Genomic DNA, 6,956 nt, shown 5'->3' with positions numbered 1-6,956 from the left:
TTCATATATGGAGCACTATATATATATATATATATATATGAGCATGTGGTTAATGAGTTGTTAAAAGTTCTGTGTTTTCCCTGTCAGATACTGGAATCTACCCATTATAGCGATTTAGTACACCTGTGTCGACATGTGTGAGTGCACTGCCACAAACAGCTATGGGAATCCCTCTGTCGGCATTGCCGACTCCTGATGGTACTGGATTCAGTAGATGAAGTGTCAGCATGTCGGTAGTTGTAAGCTTTTCCAAAGTAAACACTGTATGGGAGACACAGTCGTAAGTGGGTGACCCTGTCGGCACCGACTGTGTGACTGGGTGTAAATTAACATAAAACCTATACCTGTATATGTATATATATATGTAGGGTACGGATCCATTGAATATTTCCCGCAGACCCCTCGGGGTCGCAAGAATGTTATTTTGCCCGGTTACTACTCCCTGTTGTCGACGAATACTATGTCTTATGTCGACCATAATGTTTCCTGCTTAGATCCACAATATTGACATTCAGTACATGTTCATACACATTCAAAACACATTAATGTCACTAGGGACCCTGCTGTTCCTGACAAAATACATATACGTATGATGTATATATAGAATATGTGTGTATATGTGTATTTAAATATGTATATTCATATTACGATTTCTAATGAATGCTGAAGTAAAGTTATTCCTTTTCATGTGCTGGTCGCTCTGTTGATAAAGCTCTAGGTCAGCCGTGACGAGATGGTCTTAAATCCTCACGAGGAGTACGAGTGTTTATTCTTTTTCCGCCGTGGATAGAATAAAGTGAAAGTAACCCCTGGTCTGCACGGGGCCCTGTCACAAAGGATCGTATACAGGAAACTAAGTGATATTTTAATTATATGCTTTGATGAAATCTGCATTACATAAGCATGGGGGAGTGCTTGTATTCAGAGATGGTCGGTTATCTTGTTATCCGATACAATTTCCCTGGGGAGAGATGGGATACTCCTTAAGTTGGGTCTTATCTAGAACATTGCAGCATGCTGCCGTGCGACTACAAGAGGTATGGACTGACTCCGAGAAATACTGGAGTATCTTCCCTATGAAGGTGTAACATGGTTTGGGGATGGCTTTGTTAAGTTGATCTCGGCAGATACCACTGGTAAGTCTACCTTCTTGAGCTATGTTCCCTCACAACGGTTGGTGACGCATTTTTGTGGGATGCAGTCGTATTGACCGGTTGGATACCGTTTTTTCCCTCCCTTCTTTGCAGGTAGAGGAAGGTGAAAAGGTAAGAGGTCTGCAGCCTTTTCAAGTTCGCAGAAGTTGATATCGTCCCTTGTTTCTACCACATCCACCGCATGTCGCTGGGTCTATCTTGCTGGAGCCCACACCGGTGAGAACTCGTCTAGTACTCTTCAGTCAGTCCTAGAATGGACTTGGACCAGTGAGTTAAGAATAGAGTCCAAAGGGGGACATACTGGAGTTTCCAGATGATTTCCCTCACTGTTTTTTCAAATAGGTCTTACCGATTCTCCTCTGGACAGGGAGGTAGTATGCGACGCCATACAATAGTTGGGTCAGGATCAGGACATTGTCCTGTTGTACGTTCCGTTGATGAAGAAGATGGTTGCGGCCTACGAGGCCATTCGGTGAGCAGGTCAAATGCCAGAGTGGTTTTTGCGGGACCAGTTGGACATGTGGTCCGTGTCTCACCTGCACATGCACCGGAAAATAGTCCTATTTTCCAGGACCAGGATATCTCTCCTGGGGTGGCTGCACAGTTCTCACCTCCTAGAGGGACGAAGGTTCGGGATCCAGGATTAGATCCTGGGGTCCATGGATACAAGTGTCCGAGGCTGGGGAGCAGTCTTTCCAGGGGAAGAATTTCCAGGGGAAAAGGTCAAGCCGGGAAGCTTGTCTGCTATAAGCATTCTTGAATTAAGAGCTATTTACAACGTAACATCTTCTTCACGATCTGCCCATCTTAATTCTGTCAGACGACTTAACAGCAGTGGCGCAAGTAAGCCGCTAGGGCGGAACGAGGAGAAAAGCGGCAATGGCAGAAGCTGCAAAAGTTTTCCGCTGGGCGGAAAGACATGTAAGCGCTTTATTAGCGGTCTTCGTTCCGGGTGTTGACAACGGAGAAATAGACTTCCTCACCAGACACGATCTCCATCCAGGAGAGTGGGTTCTTCATCAAGAAGTTTTCACAGAAGTGACGAGTCTTTGGGCAATTCCTCAGTTAGACATGATGGCGTCTCGCATCAACAAGAAACTTCCGAGATATTGTTCCAGGTCAAGGGACACTCAAGCAATTGCAGTGGACGCCCTCGTGACACCGTGGGTGTTTCAGTCGGTCTATGTGTTCCCTCCACTTTCACTCTTTCCGAAGGTGATAAACATAAGAACAAAGGTTCAGGCGATCCTCATTGTTCCGGTCTGATCAAGGAGGGCTTGGTATCCAGATCTTCAAGACTTACTCATAGAAGATCCCTGACCTCTTCATCTACGAGAGGACCTGTTACAGCTAGGCCCCGGCGTGTATCAAGACTTACCGCGGCTGCGTTTGACGGCATGGCGGTTGAACGCCATAGCCTAGCCTGAAAGGGTATTTCCGTTGAAGTCATTCACACATTGCTTCAGGATAGGAAGGGAGTAACGGCGAAGCTTTACCACCGTATTTGGAGGAAGTATGTGTCTTGGTGTGGATCTAAGAAAGCCCCTACGGAAGAATTTCAGCTGGGTCGTTTTCTCCTTTTTTTACAAGCAGGTGTGGATGCAGGCCTAACGTTAGGCTCCATTAAAGTGCAGATTTCGGCCTTATCAATTTTCTTTCAAAAAGAATTGGCCACCCTTCCAGAAGTTTGGACTTTCGTGAAAGGGGTGCTGCACATCCAACCTCCATTTGTGCCCCCAGTGGCACCATGGGACCTTGGTGTTGCAGTTTCTTATGTCACACTGGTGGAACCTTTACGAAAGGTTGAGTTAAAATGTCTCACTTGGAAAGTGGTCATGCAGTTGGCCTTGGCGTCCGCTAGGCGGGTGTCGAAATAAGTGGCCTTGTCTCACAAGAGCCCTATTTGATCTTCCAGGTGGATAGAGTGGAATTGGGAACTCAGCAACAATTTCTGACGAAAGTGGTTTCAGCGTTTCACATGAACCAACCTATTGTGGTGCCTGTGGGTACTGAAGCTTTGGCTGATTCGAAGTCTCTCGATGTAGTCAGAGCTTTGAATGTTTATATTGCCAGAACGGCTCAGATTGGGGAAACAGAGGCTCTGTTTATCCTGTATGCTCATAACAAGATTGGGGCTCCTGCTTCTAAGCAGACTGTTGCACGCTGGATCTGTGATACGATTCGGCAGGCTCATTCTACGGCTGGATTGCCATTACCGAAGTCAGTGTAGGCCCATTCTACCAGGAAGGTGGGCTTTTCTTGGGCGGATGCCCGTGGAGTCTCGGCGGTTCAACTTTGCCGAGCAGCTACTTGGTCGGGTTCAAACACTTTTGCTAAGTTCTACAAGTTTGATACCCTGGCTGATGAGGACCTCAGGTTTGCTCAATCGGTGCTGCAGAGTCGTCCGCACTCTCCCGCCCTGTCTGGAGCTTTGGTACAAACCCCATGGTCCTTTTGGAGTCCCCAGCATCCTCTAGGACGTATGAGAAAATAGCATTTTAATACCTACCGGTAAATCCTTTTCTCTTAGTCCATAGAGGATGCTGGGCGCCCGTCCCAGTGCGTACTGTATCTGCAGCTGTTGGTGGTTACACTCATGTGGTGTTTCTTTTCAGTCAAGTCGGTTGCTGACGTTATTCATGCATGGCCTGCGGTATGCTATTATTGGTCGTGTTTACATACAGGTTGTGTTACATTTTCGGTCAGCATATTGCTGTATATTTTTCATGCCGTTGGCCGGTGTTCTATTGAATGCCACGTTCTGCGGCATGTTCGAGGTGTGAGCTGGTATGACACTCACCGTGTTTAAACAATAAATTCTTTCCTCAAAATGTCCGTCTCCCTGGGCACAGTTCTCTAACTGGAGTCTGGAGGAGGGGCATAGAGGGAGGAGCCAGTTCACACCCATTCAAAGTCTTATAGTGTGCCCATGTCTCCTGCGGATCCCGTCTATACCCCATGGTCCTTTTGGAGTCCCCAGCATCCTCTACGGACTAAGAGAAAAGGATTTACCGGTAGAACACTAAAATAACACATCCTAGATCTGAATGAATTAAATATTCTTATTAAATACTTTGTTCTTTACATAGTTGAATGTGCTGACAACAAAATCACACAAAAATGATCAATGGAAATCAAATTTATTAACCCATGGAGGTCTGGATTTGGAGTCACACTCAAAATTAAAGTGGAAAAACACACTACAGGCTGATCCAACTTTGATGTAATGTCCTTAAAACAAGTCAAAATGAGGCTCAGTAGTGTGTGTGGCCTCCACGTGCCTGTATGACCTCCCTGCAATGCCTGGGCATGCTCCTGATGAGGTAGCAGATGGTCTCCTGAGGGATCTCCTCCCAGACCTGGACTAAAGCATCCGCCAACTCCTGGACAGTCTGGTGCAACGTGGCGTTGGTGGATGGAGCAAGACATGATGTCCCAGATGTGCTCAATTGGATTCAGGTCTGGGGAATGGGCGGGCCAGTCCATAGCATCAATGCCTTCGTCTTGCAGGAACTACTGTCACACTCCTGCCACATGCGGTCTAGCATTGTCTTGCATTAGGAGGAACCCAGGGCCAACCGCACCAGCATATGGTCTCACAAGGGGTCTGAGGATCTCATCTCGGTACCTAATGGCAGTCAGGCTACCTCTGGCGAGCACGTGGAGGGCTGTGCGGCCCCCCAAAGAAATGCCACCCCACACCATTACTGACCCACTGCCAAACCGGTCATGCTGGAGGATATTGCAGGCAGCAGAACGTTCTCCTTGGCGTCTCCAGAATCTGTCACATGTGCTCAGTGAGAACCTGCTTTCATCTGTGAAGAGCACAGGGCGCCAGTGGTGAATTTGCCAATCTTGGTGTTCTCTGGCAAATGCCAGACGTCCAGCACGGTGTTGGGCTGTAAGCACAACCCCCACCTGTGGACGTCGGGCCCTCATACCACCCTCATGGAGTCTGTTTCTGATCGTTTGAGTAGACACATGCACATTTGTGGCTTGCTGGAGGTAATTTTGCAGGTCTCTGGCAGTGCTCCTCCTGTTCCTCCTTGCACAAAGGCGGAGGTAGCGGTCCTGCTGCTGGGTTGTTGCTCTCCTACGGCCTCCACCACGTCTCCTGATGTACTGGCCTGTCTCCTGGTAGCGCCTCCATGCTCTGGACACTACGCTGACAGACACAGCAAACCTTCATGCCACTGCTCGCATTGATGTGCCATCCTGGATGAGCTGCACTACCTGAGCCACTTGTGTGGGTTGTAGACTCCGTCTCATTCTACCACTAGAGTGAAAGCACCGACAGCTTTCAAAAGTGACCAAAACATCAGCCAGAAAGCATAGGAGCTGAGAAGTGGTCTGTGGCCACCACCTGCAGAACAACTCCTTTATTGGGGGTGTCTTGCTAATTGCCTATAATTTCCACCTGTTGTCTATTCCATTTGCACAACAGCATGTGATATTGATTGTCAATCAGTGTTGCTTCCTAAGTGGCCAGTTTGATTTCACAGAAGTATGATTGTATTGGAGTCACATTGTGTTGTTTAAGTGCTCCCTTTATTTTTTTGAGCAGTATATATATATATACATATATATCCAAGGGAGTCCTGCACTCACATCCGTGTGTGGTCAACTGCGGGGTGCACCCAGTAGAGTCCACACAATCACGGTGGATCCACATATATAGTCGTAGTTCCAGTTTCCTGGGGGGCACTCTCCTTCACAAATCCAATCCAATCGTATTTTCTTAGATCATAATTGGCTTTATTGGGTCGACGTTTCGGCTCAACAAGCAGAGCCTTTATCAAGACAAGCCATACATATTTTCGTATTGCAAAAAAGTCATAACCTGTCCAAATAACAGATACATGAAATAAATAAATACAATCAGTCTCACGGGCCCAATCAGAAATTCACCACTAAAGTGCAATATGCAAAATAAAGAAAGTGCCAAGAAAAATACTACCAAGCATATAAATATATATCTTGGATACCAGGTAAGGTGAAGAAAAGTAACCCAACAAGGACCAATCACCAAAAGGGTACTGGTAACATACTTACTAGGATGAAATAACTCAACAGTACAACACTGTGATAAAACAGACGGCGAAGTCGGCATATGAGCCCTATTAGGGGGACAACAAATATATATTCAAAGTTCCCAACATAATGAAAGTCAGGTGTGATACTAGATAACACCTGATTTCATCAAGATCAAGTTTAATAAAGAATGCTACTTACTTCACACATAATTCCCGGGCAATTATCCATACAGGGACACATCAGTCAATAAACCCTCTGTAATATGAGTAATGCATCATAAAAAACATCTCAAAGATAAACCAAACCTGATATCAAGCCAAACAATCAGAACTATACTCATCAGGAGAGGGCAATAGTAACTCTTACCACTGGAGGCAAAAGATAGACGTCCATTCAGTGTGACTGTGTGTTTCCTAAAGAGCACTGCATGCCTTATATGAGTACAAAACCGGAAGTGCAATCAGCCCAGGCAAACTGGTAAATCACCCTATTCCCATATTAAAGAGAGGAATATACTAAGTCCCCAATGAATATTCATATCCGCAGGGCCCACATTAGTACCGCCAGATCATACATAACAGAACCTGTGAAGGGGAGCTTAACGCCGCCGCTCGTCCGAGCGGCGTGAGTTCCATTACCCGGAAGTCATGCGCCGGGTGCGTTCCACCAGCCGGAAGGACCCAACAGTCATTGCGGCCGTTGCTTAGCAACGCCGCACAGTGGGTCTATACCGCGATACAGGGTAACGGCCGCAATGACTGTTGGGTC

Source organism: Pseudophryne corroboree, chromosome 8 (assembly GCF_028390025.1).
Source record: "Pseudophryne corroboree isolate aPseCor3 chromosome 8, aPseCor3.hap2, whole genome shotgun sequence".
NCBI lineage: Eukaryota > Metazoa > Chordata > Amphibia > Anura > Myobatrachidae > Pseudophryne > Pseudophryne corroboree.
This window is presented reverse-complemented; position numbering follows the sequence as displayed.